At 41.3% G+C, this 19,898-nt stretch overlaps 1 protein-coding gene across 28 annotated transcripts in view; it reads right to left on the bottom strand.

Moving 5' to 3' along the window:
- LOC105224078 (voltage-dependent L-type calcium channel subunit beta-2) overlaps positions 1–19,898 on the bottom strand; it is a 995,088-nt gene that overhangs the window by 452,140 nt on the left and 523,050 nt on the right. The window lies entirely within an intron of this gene.

Genomic DNA, 19,898 nt, shown 5'->3' with positions numbered 1-19,898 from the left:
AGATAGTTTCCAATTTATCTTACACTAACGTTTATCGGCCGTTCCAGGATTTACTGAGGGAATTCGAAGACATCACGATGGAAAACTTTTCAGTCAAAAACCCACAACACTTCGTCACGCATCATATCTTCACCAAAGGACCACCAGTTTTCTCCAAACCGAGACGCTTATCTCCCGAGAAGTTAAAAGCCGCAAAAGCCGAGATACAACTCTTGCTGAACCCAGGCATCTGTCGTCCATTGTGCAGCTCATGGGCAAGCCCGCTGCACATGACAAAGAAGAAAAGCGGCGAGTGAAGGCCTTGTGGGGATTTCAGGCGACTAAACGTCGTCACCGAGCCTGACAGGTACCCCCTGCCACACCTGCACGACTTCATTCATTCCCTGCACGGTTGCAAAATTTTTTCCACCCTTCATCTGCGTCGGGCCTACCACCAGATTCCTTTTAGGTTTCAAAATAAACAGCAGTGAAATTTCACCCCCAGAAGGACGAGTACGGGCATGTGATTTGCGACGCTTTCTCGGTATGGTAAACTTTTTTCGCAGATTCTTGCCTTGCGCCGCAGAAAGGCAAATGACATTATTCAACCTCATAAAAGGGAACAAGAAAAACGACACATCGCCAGTTGATTGGACAGTTGAAACAAAGGAGGCATTTCAAAAATGCAAAAACGACTTAGGCAAAGCAACTTTACTCGCTTACCCAAAACCCAGGGCGCAACTCAGTTTGACGGTGGATGCATCTGGAACTGCGGTAGGAGCTGTACTACAACAACACGACAACGACCAGTGGCAACCTCTAGGTTTTTATTCCAAACGCCTTACCGAAACACAAACAAGATACAGCACTTGCGATCGTGAACTATTGCGGCATACAAAGCAGTCAAATATTTTCAACATATGCTAGAAGGAAGAGAATTTTTCATCCTCTCCGACCACAAGCCATTGCAGTATGTGTTCCAGCAAAAGCTTGAAAAGGCATCTCTGCGTCAAATGCGTCATTCGGAATTTATCGCACAATTCACAACAGACATTCAATAAATCCCCGAAAGATAAAACGTAGTAGCTGATGCAATGTCACGTATTGACGCCATACATACTCCAAGCACCATCGACTTCGCCAAACTTGCAGAGAGGCAAATGTCTGACTCAGAGCTCAAAAACCTACAAGACTCGAATACCAGCCTATTAATCAAACCTTTCACGATTCCAGGCACCGCTGTAGACATCTTTTGTGACGAAAGCACCAGCCAAGTCCGACCGTACTTAACTCCTTCGTTTCGCAGAACAGCTTTCGACTCCATACATAACATGGCACACACCGGCGCCGCTAAAACAACTAAATTGATTGCAGAAAAATTTGTGTGGCCGAGTCTCCGAAAAGATTGCCGCTTATGGTCCAGGCAGTGCATCCCGTGCCAAAGAGCTAAAGTACAGCGCCACAACAGAGCACCGTTGTCGACATTCACGTTACCAGAGCAACGATTTGACCACATAAATATGGATATCGTCGGACCATTACCACCTTGCAAGGGTTATCGATACTGTTTGACAATAGTCGATCGTTACTCCCGCTCGAAGACATGACGACAGAGACCATTGCTTTCAATTTCTACACGCACTGGATGGCTAGATTTGGAGTACCGAGTAGAGTTACAACGGATCAAGGTAGACAATTTGAATCTGCACTATTCCGAGAACTCTCCAGACTTTTAGGCATCAAGCACTTACGTACCACTGCGTATCACCCCGCATCAAACGGGGCGGTGCGATGAAATCGAACGATGGCACATAAGCAGCGATAAAGTGCTACATGACAGACAACTAGGTCGAAGTTCTCCCACTCATCCTTCTAGGTTTTCGTTCCTCATGCAGAGATGATTTAAGAGCGACACCCGCAGAGATGGTTTATGGAAATACACTTCGGTTACCTGGCCAGTTCTTTGCCGAAAAACATACGCACAATGCCAACGAAGGTGAATTCGTCGAGAATTTACGCATACGCATGCAGTCACTAAAGCCCTCGCCGACTACAAACAACTCAGCGCACGTACCATTCGTAGAAAAGAACTTACACTCAACACCATCAGTCTTCGTGCGCAACGACTCAATTCGTCCACCTCTTCAACCACCATACGAGGGACCGCGACGACAAGTTCTTCAAAGTCAAAATCCGAGGAAAGGACGTAAACATTTCCATCGACCGGTTAAAAGCAGCTTTCGTCGCTGAGGATTACCAAACCCCGTCGAATCAAACAATTTAACACGTTCGCGGACGCAAAAAATTTTAGGGAGCTGCAAAAATATACAGGCAATTATTTTTGAAACTAGTTGTAATATCTAATCTAATTAGACATATATTATAAGAGTAGTCAGGAGGCTATAGCATCCACGACGATATAGATAATATTTTTCAACCAGAATGACGTGAATGAATTTGTAAATACACTGAGAAAAGATAAAATAATATGAAAGTATCTAATGAACCAATTGGTCATTATTTTGAAATGTGTATTAATTACAAAAACTTAAGATTGTATAAAATTAAATGAATAAAAATTGGCTTTAAAACGTGAACGTGTTAACACATAGAGTGTCAAACAAAATCTGGTCGTCGAGTACGTTTTCGTTTTCCCGCATAGAGGGGAGTGATGTGGCAACCCCAAATGCAACTCTACAAAGATTATAGATATGGCAACCCAAAAGCTGTATAAGCTGTCAGCTTGACGACCCGCCATATTTCCTTCTTCTTGGCGCATCATCACGACTGCAAGCACGTCTCATCATTTCACACTCCATTTCCACTTCAATTCCATTATCAATTTTGTAATCAGTTTTTTATATTAAAATAAATCTAAAATTATTGTGGTGATCCCACATACACATAATTGTGGTGATCCCACATACACATAAATGACATTCGTTTTCTTTTGATAAATATTGAGCGATGTATTATTTTTTATCTTTCCAACTACAGTGAGAATGGGCTGATTAGTGAAGGGCTTAAATGCAATCTAATCCTTTCAAATTTTCGGTCTGAACATGATATGTATAATTGGATTTTCGTCTTTTCGAACATACGCAAAACCAATATTCGAATCAGCTATTTACTAATGTGACACAACCTGCAAATGAATACTTTTGGAAGCAATCCTAATAAAGTTTTAAAGAGTTCCGAATGAAAAAAAGATTTTTAGAGTTAACATTTATCGAATGAATAAAGACACATTTGGGTATTAAATTACGTTTTGTAAATCTTCTTTAAGGAGGAGCCTGCTTTAAGGGGGTACTCTACTCTAGAAATCAAATTTTGAGCAGTTTTTTGAATTTTATTAAAAAAAAAAAAAACGAAAAATATTTTTACTAATCATTTTTTTATGGGGATTTTATTGATATCTTAAGAATACAGAAAAAAATTTTACAAAAAAGTATTAAAAATTAAAATAATTAGAGGGGGGTGACATTGATCCTGACTCTCCTGGTGGTCTGAAAAAAAAAATCAAAAGAAATTCTTAATCAGTAAGGACGCGGTTATAATCCCTACCTCAGGGAACACGAATTTTTTTTTTTTTTAAATGGCGACTGCCTGAAAAAAAAACATTTTTACGCTTTTTTTTTTGAAATTCCTGAATTTTTTTAAAATATTAAAACCAAAGTATTAAGGATTATATAGAGATAAAGGATTATATAAAGAAGGTTCACATAAAATTTCAAGTAAATCGGTTGTATAGAACTTGAGATAATGCCGGTACCGTGTAAAAAAAGAGTAGTTTCGAGAAAAACGCTTTTAAAAAAGTGAGTCTACCACCCTACCGGGCTATGTACTGCGTTATTAAAGTAACTGTAGCTCTTAAAATAATTTTAATTTCTAAAAATCCTTTGGAGGATATGTTCTTAAGGGTCTAAACTTTAAATATATTAAAAAAAACGAATTTTTCAAAATTCTAGAGTAGAATACCCCTTAAAAGCTTCAAAAATTGTTTTTTTTTTCTTAAATCCCTTTAAAAATTGTGTAAATATAAAATGGAATATTTTCCGAAAGTTATAGATGGGAATTCGAAATATTTTCGAAGCTAGAAAAGAAATAGTGACCGAGCGTCTAGCACATATATGAGCGCTTGGGCAGAAAGTGAAAACTTTGACGCCCGATTTCTCGGTTTTTCAGTTTAATCATTTTTCTTAATTGGTGGTCAGGATAGGAAAAACTAAACGCGGTATGGAATTGGGACAAAGGTTTTTATCTTTGGCATTAAATTAGCTTCTATTGAAACTAATAGCCCTGACAGACTATGCATTAGCGGGCTTAATTTACATTTATTTGCGCATTTGACCCATGTTAATGCAAGTTTGTAATGCACAAGAATTCCGTGCATTTGGTTGATTTTACTAAATTTGAGTAGGCAACACTGCTCAAAAATGGCCGATTTTTGCTATTTATTGACAGATGTCGCACTTTTGCTATCCATTTTTCTAATATTCTTAATTTTTTTGCACACTTTTTCCGCATTACAATCAATTAATGCTATTAATTTCACTCTACGATCTTTTAACGTAGATAATAATAAACGAATTTTTTCTTTAAATTTAAACTGATTCTCCAAAATTACCAAAATTTCTTTTAATAATTTATCTTATTCATTTTTATTTCACTTTTTTTTAATAAAGGAACAAATTTCACTATCAGCTGCCTAAATGCACAAGCCTGCCGTCTGTCACCATAAAATTTCAATTCGCATTAGCATTGCTTAAGGCGCAATAATTTTGCTCGTCTGTCAGGACTATAAGAAAAGTTATTTTGAACATATTGTTACAAAAGTAGTATTAAGTTGTAGTTGTATTGCTATATGCATCCCTTATTATGAACAATAGCTGTAGGTATATGGAATAGCATTTGTCTTGTTGTAGACATCTGGCCCCGCGGCTGTCTGCTTGTCGAAACAATAGACATCTGGCGCCGCAGCCGACTGCTTATCTACTTAAACAATTGCTGAGTCTGGCGCCACGGCTGTCTGCTGTCTAAGCAATAGCTGCATTTGGCGCCGTATAGCATTATGTTCTGGTAATTTCCAGACGCAATATTCTAGAAGGACACATCGGCATCAGCGAGAAGTGCGTGGCTATATAAGCCGTGGCAGCGCCAACGTAATCAATCAGTGCTAAGAGTAAACTGTTATAGTGTAGACGAGTTGTAAAATAAAGAGTTTTTGAATTGAATTAAACAGTTTTTGGTTTTATTCGTCAATCCAGAGACACGAACCTAGCAAAGTAAACTAGCAGGCAGTAAAATCGTAACAATTGGTGTCAGAAGTGGGATTATTAAATAATCCAAATTCAAGATGGTTAAATTCGGAGAATTGAGAATTCAGCAATTAAAAAAGGAACTGGAGGAGCGTAATTTGCCGATAAGCGGGCAAAAGGCGGATCTGCAGGCACGATTACGTGAAGCAATGGAAGCGGATGGAATTAATGTGGACGAGTTCGAATTTGTTGGGCCAGAAACTTCTACAAAGGTAGAAGAAAAAGTAGAAGAACAACGAACATCATCAAGTGTAGACATGAACTTGCTGTTAGTGGCTTTTAAGCAAATAGAAAATCGTCTGGCACAGCAAATAGCTGAAAATACAGAAAATGCAGTGCAAACAGAAAATCGTCTGGCACAGCAAATGACGCAAATAGCTGAAAATACATCACAGTTAGAGTCTCGCCTTACACAACAAATGACTGAAAATAATACGCAGTTAGAAAAGCGTTTGGTACAACAGATTACAGAAAATAATACACAAGTGCAAGAGAAACTTTAAAAATTTGAAGACGAATTAAGCACTTTAAAAAATGACGAGGAAAATTTAAAATCAGAAGTTCTTCAATTAAGTAATCGTGTGCGAGAACTGCAACTACATGGCCCTGCACCATCAACAAATAATCAAAGATTGAAGGCACCCACATTCGATGGAAGTATTCCATTTCAAATTTTCAAACTTCAGTTTGAAAAGACAGCTATGGCCAATAACTGGAACGCAGCGGACAAAGTGGCGTCCTTGTTTGTATCATTGAAAGGACCTGCGGCAGAAATCCATCAGACTATTCCAGACTGTGAACGGGACAACTATGAGGCATTGATGAGTGCGATAGAAAGACGATATGGTAGTGAGCACCGGAAACAAATATACCAGATAGAACTGCAAAATAGGGGTCAGAAGATGAAGGAGTCATTGCAAGAGTTCGCAACTGAAATAGAACGACTGGCTCATTTGGCAAATGCAGATGCACCTGTGGATTACATTGAGAGGGTAAAAATTCAATGTTTCATAAATGGAATTCGTGATGTGGACACCAAACGCGCCACATATGCATTGCCAAAAAGAACGTTTGCTGAAACGGTTTCGCACGCCCTCACACAGGAAACAGCTTCCCTACTAAGTAAACCAGCACACAAAGTACAAAGGGTTGAAATGGAACAACCGGCGCTGATGGAAGAAATATTGAAGACTCTGAAGACAATTGCTGCACCGCGAGTAAATACAACAGGAAGATGTTTCAACTGTGGAAAAGCGGGTCACTTTGCCCGAAATTGCAATATAAAAGTAAACCCATCAAAACGGAAACAACCAACAGATAACGAGGACGGAGCATCCACATCTCACAAGTCGTTAAACTAAAACGGAACAGTTCAAAGGGGCGTGAGCTGGTTCCCACAACTATTTGCCCCGCCATCTCGATATCACAAATAGGTCGCCATGACAACAATCTTACTATCAACGGCATCGTAAATGGACGACTGTCAACGCTTACTTTGGATACTGGTGCCACACATTCAATTATCCGACCGGATGTGGTAAAAGGAACGGTTGAACCATTAGTCGGTTGCAAGCTTCGAACGGCCACCGGGGAGGAAGCAGCTGTCGCGGGAAAAGTGTTTTGCGAAGTGATGATTGGTACCCTGGAAGTTAATCACACCTTCATAGTAGCAGAAATCACGGATGAAATTATAATGGGAGTAGATTTCATGATTGATCACGGGGTTACTTTGAATTTAAACAAGCAAATGCTGTTTTGCCAGAACATGGAGATGCCTATAAACACCGGATATGTGACCAACGTTGAAAGTAAGAGGGTGATTGTTGATGATAATCAGAGTATTCCACCAAAATCTGAGGCGATTGTTTGGGCTAAAGTGATTGGAGGAGGTGGGACTGAAGAATTGTGGATTGTGGAACCAACAAAAATAGATACACTCATGTTGGTAGGAAGAACGCTTGTGAAAACTAGAGAAGACGCCACCATTCCGGTCAGAGTAGTGAATGAATTCAACACGCCTATAAGTCTGAAGAAAGAAGCAGTAATTGGACAGTGCCAGAACATAAGTGCAATAGCACGATGCGAACGGTCACAACAGAAACCTACTATTGAGCCACAGCAGATACGACAAGCTCCGCGTAGGGTTCCACTAGCAAAACGTGAGGATGCTAACAAAATCATTGAAGACATGCACAACAAGGAAGGAAGGGCTAAGTTCGGGTGTCACCGAACATTTTATACTCTCGCACAAAAAAGTGATAATCGAGATTTCATTATCCGTCATTTACATATTTTTTTATTTTGCTGTAAAATTAATTAGAATTAAATTCTTAGAGATTTACCGATATTTTCGGTGAAAAATTAGGTTAGGTTAGGTTAGGCACTGAGTTTTTCGTGTTCGATATAAGGGACCTTGAAAAGTTATAGTCCGATCACGACAATTTTTCCACAAGGGATACCTCAGCTCAAATACCGTATTTGTGTAAAGTTTTATTCCGCTATTATCATTGGTTCCTAATGTATATATTATACAGAGAAGGCATCAGATGGAATTCAAAATAGCGTTATATGGGAAGAAGGCGTGGTTGTGAACCGATTTCACCCATATTTCGTACATGTCATCAGGGTGTTAAGAAAATATTATATACTGAATTTCATTGAAATCGGTCGAGCGGTTCCTGAGATATGCTTTTTGGTCCATAAGTGGGCGACGCCACGCCCATTTTCAATTTTAAAAAAAAGTCTGGGTGCAGCTTCCTTCTGCCATTTTTTCCGTAAAATTTTGTGTTTCTGACGTTTTTTGTTAGTCGGTTAACGCACTTTTAGTGATTTTCAACATAACCTTTGTATGGGAGGTGGGCGTGGTTATTATCCGATTTCTTCCATTTTTAAACTGTATATGGAAATGCCTAAAGGAAACGATTCTGTAGAGTTTGGTTGACATAGCTGTAGTAGTTTCCGAGATATGTACAAAAAACTTAGTAGGGGGCGGGGCCACGCCCACTTTTACAAAAAAACTACGTCCAAATATGCCCCTCCCTAATGCGATCCTATGTGCCAAATTTCACTTTAATATCTTTATCTATGGCTTAGTTATGACACTTTATAGGTTTTCGGTTTCCGCCATTTTGTGGGCGTGGCAGTGGGCCGATTTTGTCCATCTTCGAACTTAACCTTCTTATGGAGCCAAGGAATACGTGTACCCAGTTTCATCATGATATCTCAATTTTTACTCAAGTTACAGCTCGCACGGACGGACGGACGGACAGACAGACATCCGGATTTCAACTCTACTCGTCACCCTGATCACTTTGGTATATGTAACCCTATATCTGACTCTTTTAGTTTTAAGACTTACAAACAACCGTTATGTGAACAAAACTATAATACTCTCTTTAGCAACTTTGTTGCGAGAGTATAAAAACGGTGTAATCGAACCTTCAATAAGTCCATGGAGCTCACCTATCGTCTTAGTTAAAAAGAAAGATGGTAGCACCCGTTTCTGCGTAGATTATAGGAAGTTGAATGATGTCACAAAGAAAGACAGTTATCCTCTACCGAGAATCGACGATACATTAGACACCTTGTCTGGAGCGGAATGGTTTTCTACATTAGATCTACAAAGTGGATATTGGCAAGTCGAGATTGATGAACGCGACCGTGAAAAGACCGCTTTCAGTATGGGCGACGGGCTATGGGAATTCTCTGTGATGCCATTTGGGTTATGTAATGCGCCTGCAACGTTCGAGCGACTGATGGAACATGTGTTAAAAAGACTCAACTGGAAGACATGTTTGGTGTATCTTGATGACATTATCATCATGGGAAGAAGTTTCGATGATCATCTGAAAAATCTAGAGGAAGTCTTTCAGCGAATAGCATCAGCCGGATTACGCTTGAATCCCAAAAAGTGTTCATTATGGAAGAAGCAGGTCACATATCTCGGACATAAAGTGTCAACTGAGGGGATTCACACTGAGGAAGGAAAAAATAAAAGCAGTCAAAGATTGGCCTCGACCCACCAACATACATGAATCCCGCAGCTTCCTTGGCTTATGCACGTATTACCGCCGTTTTGTACCTGGATTTGCGAACGTGGCTAGAAGTTTACATGATTTAACAAAGAAGAATCGCCCGTTTGTGTGGCAGTTGGAACAAGAAAAAGCGTTTGAGCAGCTTAAAGAACTACTTTGTACGGCGCCGATGTTAGCTTATCCAATACCAGGAAAGAAATTCATCCTGGATACAGATGCGAGCGCTTATGGAATTGGAGGTGTCCCGTCTCAGCTCATCGACGGACAAGAAAGAGTAATTGGGTATTACAGCAGAGTGCTCGGGAAACCAGAGAAAAACTACTGTGTGACGCGAAAAGAACTACTAGCTGTGGTGGAATGTGTAAAACATTTCCACAAGTATTTGTATGGACAACGATTCTTGCTGAGGACTGATCATGCAGCACTAAAATGGTTATTACAGTTTAAGAAACCGGAAGGCCAAATTGCACGATGGATTGAAAGATTACAGAATTACGACTTCGAAACAGAACACCGAAAGGGGATTCACCACAGAAATGCGGATGCATTATCACGTCGCCCTTGTCCACTGGAATGTAAACATTGCTCCAAATCAGAGGGAAAAGAAGGTATAATCGACGTGCGATTACTGAATATAGAACCTGAAGATGATTGGACTCCTCACCGCATCAGAATCAATCAGCTGGAGGACCCTGATGTTGCAAAGCTGATAATAGCCAAAGAAAATGGGATACGACCACCAAAGGAACAAATAAGTAACGAGAGTCCAACGGCAAAAGCATATGGGGCCCAATGGAACAGCATAAACCTCGTTAATGGATACCTTCATCGTACCTGGGAAAGCGAAGATGGCAAACAGTCTCGTCCGCTGATCATAGTACCGAAGTCCATGATTCCGAAAGTATTGAAAGTATCACAATGGACCTAGTGGAAGGCACCATGGGATTACAAAAACTATAGAGAAGATTAAACAACGGTTCTACTGGAACGGTTGTCGAGATTCCATAGCAAAATGGATAAGTAATCGCGTAGAGTGCATGGCAGCTAAAGGTCCTAAAGCCAAAAGTCGCGGTAGGCTACAACAGTACAACGTGGGATCACCATTTGAACGAGTCGCAATGGATGTTGCAGGTCCGTTCCCAACCAGTACGGCCGGAAACAAATATCTACTGGTTGTCATGGACTATTTCAGTAAATGGCCAGAAGTATATGCCTTACCAAACCAAGAAGCGAAGACAGTAGCCGAAGCGTTTGTAGAAAATTGGATAACAAGGTTCGGAGTGCCCGTCGAATTACACTCAGATCAAGGCAGGAATTTCGAATCTTCCATTTTCCAAGAAGTCTGTACATTATTGGGCATCCACAAGACACGGACAACAGCGTTACATCCACAATCAGATGGGATGGTAGAGAGATTCAACCGAACGCTCGAAGAACATCTGCGGAAAATCGTTGATAAATATCAACGGAATTGGGACAAATGCATCCAGATGTTCCTGCTGGCGTATCGTTCAGCGAAGCACGATACAACTGGTTACAAATTAATACTCACCGATCCAAACGGGGTTAGATCGCCGAAATAACAGCCCTTTCTTCTTCTTTCTTTACTGGCGTAGACACCGCTTACGCGATTATAGCCGAGTCAACAACAGCGCGCCAGTCGTTTCTTCTCTTCGCTACGTGGCGCCAATTGGATATTCCAAGCGAAGCCAGGTCCTTCTCCACTTGGTCCTTCCAACGGAGTGGAGGTCTTCCTCTTCCTCTGCTTCCCCCGGCGGGTACAGCGTCGAATACTTTCAGAGCTGGAGTGTTTTCGTCCATTCGGACAACATGACCTAGCCAGCGTAGCCGCTGTCTTTTAATTCGCTGAACTATGTCAATGTCGCCGTATATCTCGTACAGCTCATCGTTCCATCGAATGCGATATTCGCCGTGGCCAACGCGCAAAGGACCATAAATCTTTCGCAGAACTTTTCTCTCGAAAACTCTCAACGTCGACTCATCTGTTGTTGACATCGTCCAGGCCTCTGCACCATATAGCAGGACGGGAATTATGAGTGACTTATAGAGTTTGGTTTTTGTCTGTCGAGAGAGGACTTTGCTTCTCAATTGCCTACTCAGTCCGAAGTAGCACCTGTTGGCAAGAGTTATCCTGCGTTGGATTTCAAAGCTGACATTGTTGGTGGTGTTTACGCTGGTTCCAAGATAGACGAAATTATCTACAACTTCAAAGTTATGACTGTCAACAGTGACGTGAGTGCCAAGTCGCGAGTGCGACGACTGTTTGTTTGATGACAGGAGATATTTCGTCTTGCCCTCGTTCACTGCCAGACCCATTTGCGTTGCTTCCTTGTTCAGTCTGGAGAAAGCAGAACTAACAGCGCGGGTGTTGAGACCGATGATATCAATATCATCGGCATACGCCAGCAGCTGTACACTCTTATAAAAGATTGTACCTGCTCGATTAAGTTCTGCAGCTCGAACTATTTTCTCCAGCAGCAGATTGAAGAAATCGCACGATAGGGAGTCGCCTTGTCTGAAACCTCGTTTGGTATCGAACGGCTCGGAGAGGTCCTTCCCGATCCTGACGGAGCTTTTGGTCCCGCTCAATGTCAGTTTACACAGCCGTATTAGTTTTGCGGGGATACCAAATTCAGACATTGCGGCATAAAGGCAGCTCCTTTTCGTACTGTCGAAAGCAGCTTTAAAATCGACGAAGAGGTGATGTGTGTCGATTCTCCTTTCACGGGTCTTTTCCAAGATTTGGCGCATGGTGAATATCTGGTCGGTTGTTGATTTACCAGGTCTGAAGCCACACTGATAAGGTCCAATCAGTTTGTTGACGGTGGGCTTTAATCTTTCACACAATACGCTCGATAGAACCTTATACGCGATATTAAGGAGGCTAATCCCACGGTAGTTGGCGCAGATTGTGGGGTCTCCTTTTTTATGGATTGGGCATAGCACACTTAAATTCCAATCGTTGGGCATGCTTTCGTCCGACCATATTTTACAAAGAAGCTGATGCATGCTCCTTATCAGTTCTTCGCCGCCGTGTTTGAATAGCTCGGCTGGCAATCCATCCGCCCCCGCCGCTTTGTTGTTCTTCAGGCGGGTAATTGCTATTCGAACTTCTTCTTGGTCGGGCAATGGAACGTCTTTTCCATCGTCATCGATTGGGGAATCGGGTTCGTCTTCTCCTGGCGTTGTGTGTTCACTGCCATTCAGCAGGCTGGAGAAGTGTTCCCTCCATAATTTAAGTATGCTCTGGGCATCGGTGACTAGATCACCTTGGGGGGTTCTACATGAGTATGCTCCGGTCTTGAAACCTTCTGTAAGCCGCCGCATCTTTTGGTAGAATTTTCGAGCATTACCCCTGTCGGCCAGCTTATCAAGCTCTTCGTACTCACGCATTTCGGCCTCTTTCTTTTTCTGTCTACAAATGCGTCTCGCTTCCCTCTTCAACTCTCGGTATCTATCCCATCCCGCACGTGTTGTGGTCGATCGTAACGTTGCGAGGTAGGCAGCCTGTTTTCTCTCCGCTGCGACACGGCACTCCTCGTCGTACCAGCTGTTCTTTTGCACCTTCCGAAAACCAATGGTTTCGGTTGCAGCTGTACGTAAGGAGTTTGAAATGCCGTCCCACAGTTCCCTTATACCGAGTTGTTGACGAGTGCTCTCAGAGAGCAGGAGTGCAAGCCGAGTAGAAAATCGCTCGGCTGTCTGTTGTGATTGCAGCTTCTCGACGTCGAACCTTCCTTGTGTTTGTTGGCGTGCGTTTTTTGCTGCACAGAGGCGGGTGCGAATCTTAGCTGCAACAAGATAGTGGTCCGAGTCGATGTTAGGACCTCGGAGCGCACGCACATCTAAAACACTGGAGACGTGTCTTCCGTCTATCACAACATGATCGATCTGGTTGGTAGTTTTTCGATCCGGAGACAGCCAGGTAGCTTGATGTATCTTCTTATGCTGAAATCTAGTACTACAGATAACCATATTTCCGGCCCCGGCGAAGTCGATCAGCCTCAACCCATTTGGGGATGTTTCCTCGTGGAGGCTGAATTTACCGACCGTAGTGCCAAAGATACCTTCTTTGCCCACCCTAGCGTTGAAGTCGCCAAGCACGATTTTGACATCGTGGCGGGGGCAGCTCTCATAAGCGAGCTCCAAGCGCTCATAAAAGTCATCTTTGGTCACATCGTCCTTCTCTTCCGTCGGGGCGTGGGCGCAAATCAGCGATATGTTGAAGAACCTCGCTTTGATGCGGATTGTGGCTAGACGTTCATTCACCGGAGTGAATGATAGTACTCGGCGACGGAGTCTCTCTCCCACCACGAATCCAACACCAAACTTGCGCTCCTTTATATGGCCACTGTAGTAAATGCCACAAGGACCTACTCGTCTTTGTCCTTGTCCCGTCCATCGCATTTCTTGGACGGCGGTGATGTCAGCCTTTATTTTCACGAGGACATCAACCAGCTGGGCAGCGGCACCTTCCCAATTAAGGGACCGGACATTCCAGGTGCATGCCCTCAATTCGTAGTCCTTATTTCGTTTTCCATGGTCGTCATCAAAAGGGGGGTCTCTCATCCGAGGCTGGTTGTTGCTATTCGCAGCCCTTGGTCGCATAAAATCCGAGTCAATTCCGGTGCGTAGAACCGGCTGTCGTGTGAATTGCTTGAAGAGCTCCAGTTGCCGCGAGACAACCTAATGTTTGTCCTGCATGCAACGAGTCTCCGCATGACACTGGCCACCTCTTTGCATGCCCCACAAACCCCACCCATCTAACACCCTCTTCCCTTTGGTCCGACCCCGCCGAAACAGCACGTTTCTTGGGCCTACCGTTAGATGATCTCGACGACAACACAAACAACCCTTACCATCCTAACGGAGATTAGCTAACCGTTAAAACAACAACAACACAACTGGTTACACGCCAGCAAAGATTATTTTCGGATCTGATCTGCGACTCCCTGCTGATCTTAAGTTTGGAACGAATCCTACAGCTGTAAGAAATGATGGAGATTATTATTCTGCCTTAAAGGAAGAAATGAATGAATTGCATCTAATGGTAAGACAGCATACGCATCTGATGAGCAATAAGATGAAGGACCGGTTCGATCAAGCGGCAAATTCAAAAGGTTTTGAAGAAGGTGATCTGGTCCTGTTGTACAATCCACTTCGAAAGAAAGGCTTGTCCCCGAAACTGCAGACAGCCTGGGAAGGGCCCTATATGGTGATGAAACGACTTAATGACGTGGTATACCGCATACAAAGAAATGGAAAAGCACGATGTAAAATGAAAGTAGTATATTTGGAGAGGCTCGCCCCATTTGATTCAAGAGGATTTGTGCCTAATCGGGACGACAGCATACGCATCTGATGAGCAATAAGATGAAGGACCGGTTCGATCAAGCGGCAAATTCAAAAGGTTTTGAAGAAGGTGATCTGGTCCTGTTGTATAATTCACTTCGAAAGAAAGGCTTGTCCCCGAAACTGCAGACAGCCTGGGAAGGGCCCTATATGGTGATGAAACGACTTAATGACGTGGTATACCGCATACAAAGAAATGGAAAAGCACGATGTAAAATGAAAGTAGTATATTTGGAGAGGCTCGCCCCATTTGGTTCAAAAGGATTTGTGCCTAATCGGGACGATTAGGCTTTAGTGGAGGGCAGTGTTACAAAAGTAGTATTAAGTTGTATTTGTATTGCTATATGCATCCCTTATTATGAACAATAGCTGTAGGTATATGGAATAGCATTTGTCTTGTTGTAGACATCTGGCGCCGCGGCTGTCTGCTTGTCGAAACAATAGACATCTGGCAGCCGACAGCTTATCTACTTAAACAATTGCTGAGTCTGGCGCCACGGCTGTCTGCTGTCTAAGCAATAGCTGCATTTGGCGCCGTATAGCATTATGTTCTGGTAATTTCCAGACGCAATATTCTAGAAGGACACGTCGGCATCAGCGAGAAGTGCGTGGCTATATAAGCCGTGGCAGCGCCAACGTAATCAATCAGTGCTAAGAGTAAACTGTTATAGTGTAGACGACTTGTAAAATAAAAAGTTGTTGAATTGAATTAAACAGTTTTTGGTTTTATTCCTCAATCCAGAGATACGAACCTAGCAAAGTAAACTAGCAAGCAGTAAAATCGTAACAATATGTTTAAAGTAAAATTTTTTTAGTCAAAACCCAATTTCTTAATTTTCCTAGTTTAACTTGAACATCAGTTATTAAAAGATATGTATATCTTTGAATTTTTGTTCCCGACAGAAATCGCAACCTACATTCTGCCCGGCATATGCACATGCGAAAAGCATCTGGCAATTGCTTCCCAAAGACAACATGTAAAAGATTTCGTATCAAAAAAATTTGCGGATGATATTTAAATATACTATATAACTATTAACCCTAGAAATTTGGCTTTAATCAATTATATCTTTCCCTTTAAAAAAAAACCTCAAAAGAATCGATTTTTTTAAGGCTCTAAAGCAGGTCCCCCCTTAACCCTTTCAGCCCCAAAGGACTTTTTAAACGATGTCAAACATATATAGAAGTTGCTTATAAGCAACTTTGGGGCTAAAAGGGTTAATCATGATCATGAAGTTGATCTATAAGATGTGTATTTTAAAGAAGTTTTTGTGTATTTGACTTTTTAAACGATGTCAAACATAGATAGAAGTTGCTTATAAGCAACTTCGGGGCTGAAAGGGTTAAATATCCGCATGTTTTCCCAAAACTCAATAATTAAGACATTTCGTCAACATTCTAATGTTTTCTCTCTCCTACAGAAATAAAGATAAACTAATTCGTAACAATAAAATAAAACCGATAAAATTTGTTTCTGTGACACTCAAACCCGATACAAATTCTGTTTCGAATATCAAGCCAATAATATCTGAATTCATGACACCTACCGTTTTTTTTTGATCGGTTTCAATTCTGATTCCGATAAGTATCAGAATCCACAACACCCCTGAATATGAAAGAAAAAGTTACTGGAAATAGAAAAATTGCAAAATAAAATTTCCGAAATTTTCAACTTTAAATGCAAATATCTCTATAACTATAAGTTTGCAGCGGCTATAATTATATATATTCTTAACCTGGAGCATCAGCTCAATCCAACGATACCACTTTTAATCCTGAACTCGTGAAATAGTATTCTAAAGTTTCCCCAATCCTGGTGTTGGATCGGCCATGGTTAACGCAAAAGAACTGAGCAATCCCATGTGTTGGTCCGACCAAGGTTATTTTTCGTAAGCGCAGTGGATGGCGGCCAATGTAGAAGAGAATTCTATGCGGAAAACTAATGTATTTTTTACACAAATTTCACTACATGCACAGTAACATACATAAGTGTTCCGTGTTGTCAAATAATAAGTGTTACCATATCCCCAACGATTGAAAACAATAAAAATAAATTTAAAAAAAAACTTAAATGTAGGAAAAAAAATAAACCTGACCGAACCAACACTAGGGTGTTAGGTTTTTTTTGAATAAAACTCCTTTTTGCGTTGGCGGCCTTCGGTCGCGCTTCAAAAAAAAAAAATAACTCTGGTCGATCCAACACCGGGGTGTGTCAGGTTTTTTTTCGAGCAAAACTCCTTTTTGCGTTGGAGGCCTTTGGCCGCGCTTCAAAAAAAATAACTCTGGCCGATCCAACACCAGGGTGTGTCAGGTTTTTTTGAATAAAACTCCTTTTTACGTTGGCGGCCTTCGGCCGCACTTCAAAAAAAAACCGCGGCAACCCTTTTCTATTGTGCAAATGCTGAGAATTTAACTAAAATAAAATAATTAAAATAAAGTTTTTTTACAACAAATATTAAAAAAATTAATATACAGAAACTTTATAGTGAAGTGTTACGCATTGTACCAAACCAATTATGGATACATTTTCACGCACATATATTACTTATGAATTATAAAAACCACTAGTAATGTTTTTAATTACTTTTGATTGTTAATTTCTTTGTAAATCTTTAAATAAAATACACCTTTTTCTGCATTGAGTTCAATAATGCGAAAAACCAAAATGACTGCCTAATTCGAACTGTCGAATTGCCGAGAAAGCACGAACAAAAGAGAATAAATTAAACCCAGTTAGCAATAAATGTATGAAGTGAACGCGAAAAGGTGTTCAATGCTAAAATACTGTGGATGGCGTAGCCGGTGTTGGACCGGCCAGGGTTATTTTTTTAAAGCGCGGCCGAAGGCCGCCCACGCAAAAAGGAGTTCTATGCAAAAAAAAATTGATACACCCCGGTGTTGGACTGACCAGGGTTATTTTTTTTGAAGCGCGGCCGAAGGCCGCCCACGCAAAAAGGAGTTCTATGCGAAAAAAAATTGATACACCCCGGTGTTGGACCGACCAGGGTTATTTTTTTTGAAGCGCGGCCAAAGGCCGCCAACGCAGAAAGGAGTACTACACGAAAGTACATCAGTCACCCCGGGTATTCGCTCGACCAGGGTTATTTTTTTAGAGCGCGGACAAAGGCCGCCAACGCAGAAAGGAGTACTACACGAAAGTACTTCGGTCACCCCGGATCCCTTTGTATCATTAATAGATGCAATTAAATATGTATATACATTGCACTGAAACATTTTGGTTTTCTTTATTTTGATTTGTTGTCCATACAAAAATGTTGGCTGGGTTGCATTGGTTTCAGTTTGTATGGAAAAATGAGCAAAAACACTGATTTTTGGTCATTTTCAAAGGGCTCCCTACAGGTCTGTAGGGGCTCTAGGCGGTCGGGGGAGGGTTTATTTAAAAGTTCGATCCTTCCTCTTTCCAATAAGGCAGCGTGAGGGGGGTAGCCCTCCCCTGTTTTTCTCCATAAACGATACTAAACCGGCGCGATACTAAACATTTCCCTCAGCGGCAACTATATACATATATATATATATATATTTTCGTGATCTGGAGAACGTAAACTTTCCAGTGATACCCATTTTATTCCCGAAATCCGGGGATGCTATTCTAAACCCCAGCCAAAATAAATGATTATAAACGAATTAGTGAAGTGTTATATGTATATATATTCTTGATCTGGAGTATTTCCTCTATATACACTTTGCGTCATCAGGTTAGCACATCTTCATCAGCCGAATATGATTGCTTCTGTTTTTGTTGTTGTTAACTAACTGCTACTTTATTGTTTTCTATTTGTTTCATCTGTGTATGCACTATCATGGCAAAGAGAACTTGCGAGAATAATGTCCCGTTATTTGATTTTTGTTATTTTCTTCTATTTTTAATCGGAAAATGACGCAATTTTTGCATCATCAGGTTAGCACATGCAATTTCTTTCATTTATCTTCGGAAGTTGAATACTTATTGACACCAAATTTTTTGTACTGCTCACGTGATCTATTTTCATTAATATGGGTAAAGGAAAAGCGTTATCGGTTGAAGAGAAAACAAAAATCGAAGCCTTTGAAGAGTTAAAGCTTTCAATAACTGAAATATTGAAAAAAACCGGCAGGAGTCGAAAAGTTATATATGTACAATTTCTTTCGTAATAAGTCGGGATATGGTCGAAATAATAAAGGTGGTAATAATAAAGTGCTTTCCGATATTGATAAGAGAGAAGCATCCAACTCTCACGAGTCGACCGCAAAGATCCGGACAAATGTTGGCGTAAAAGCAAGTTTATCTACTATTCAAAGAGTTATAAGGAATGCTTCACACTTGAAGAGACTGAAACTACAGAAAAAACCACCACTTAACGATGCACGAAAGGAATTACGACTAAATTTCTCACGAGAACACATGGCCTGGAAGTCTGATTGGCACTATGTTGTCTTTTCAGATGAAAAGAAATTTAATTTAGAAGGACCCGATGGATACAATTATTACTTCCATGATCTTCGGAAGGAGGAACATCACTTGGATCGACTTCATAGTCGTGTGGGCGGAGTAATGGTGTGGGGAGCCATCTCCTACTATGGTACGTGCGACCTGCAATTTTTAAACACGAATATGAATGCAAATACATATAACGGGTGATTTTTTTGAGGTTAGGATTTTCATGCATTAGTATTTGACAGATCACGTGGGATTTCAGACATGGTGTCAAAGAGAAAGATGCTCAGTATGCTTTGACATTTCATCATGAATAGACTTACTAACGAGCAACGCTTGCAAATCATTGAATTTTATTACCAAAATCAGTGTTCGGTTCGAAATGTGTTTCGCGCTTTACGTCCGATTTATGGTCTACAGCGATGAGGCTCATTTCTGGTTGAATGGCTACGTAAATAAGCAAAATTGCCGCATTTGGGGTGAAGAGCAACCAGAAGCCGTTCAAGAACTGCCCATGCATCCCGAAAAATGCACTGTTTGGTGTGGTTTGTACGCTGGTGGAATCATTGGACCGTATTTTTTCAAAGATGCTGTTGGACGCAACGTTACGGTGAATGGCGATCGCTATCGTTCGATGCTAACAAACTTTTTGTTGCCAAAAATGGAAGAACTGAACTTGGTTGACATGTGGTTTCAACAAGATGGCGCTACATGCCACACAGCTCGCGATTCTATGGCCATTTTGAGGGAAAACTTCGG

Source organism: Bactrocera dorsalis, chromosome 1, assembly GCF_023373825.1.
Source record: "Bactrocera dorsalis isolate Fly_Bdor chromosome 1, ASM2337382v1, whole genome shotgun sequence".
NCBI classification, from domain to species: domain Eukaryota; kingdom Metazoa; phylum Arthropoda; class Insecta; order Diptera; family Tephritidae; genus Bactrocera; species Bactrocera dorsalis.
This window is presented reverse-complemented; position numbering and strand designations above follow the sequence as displayed.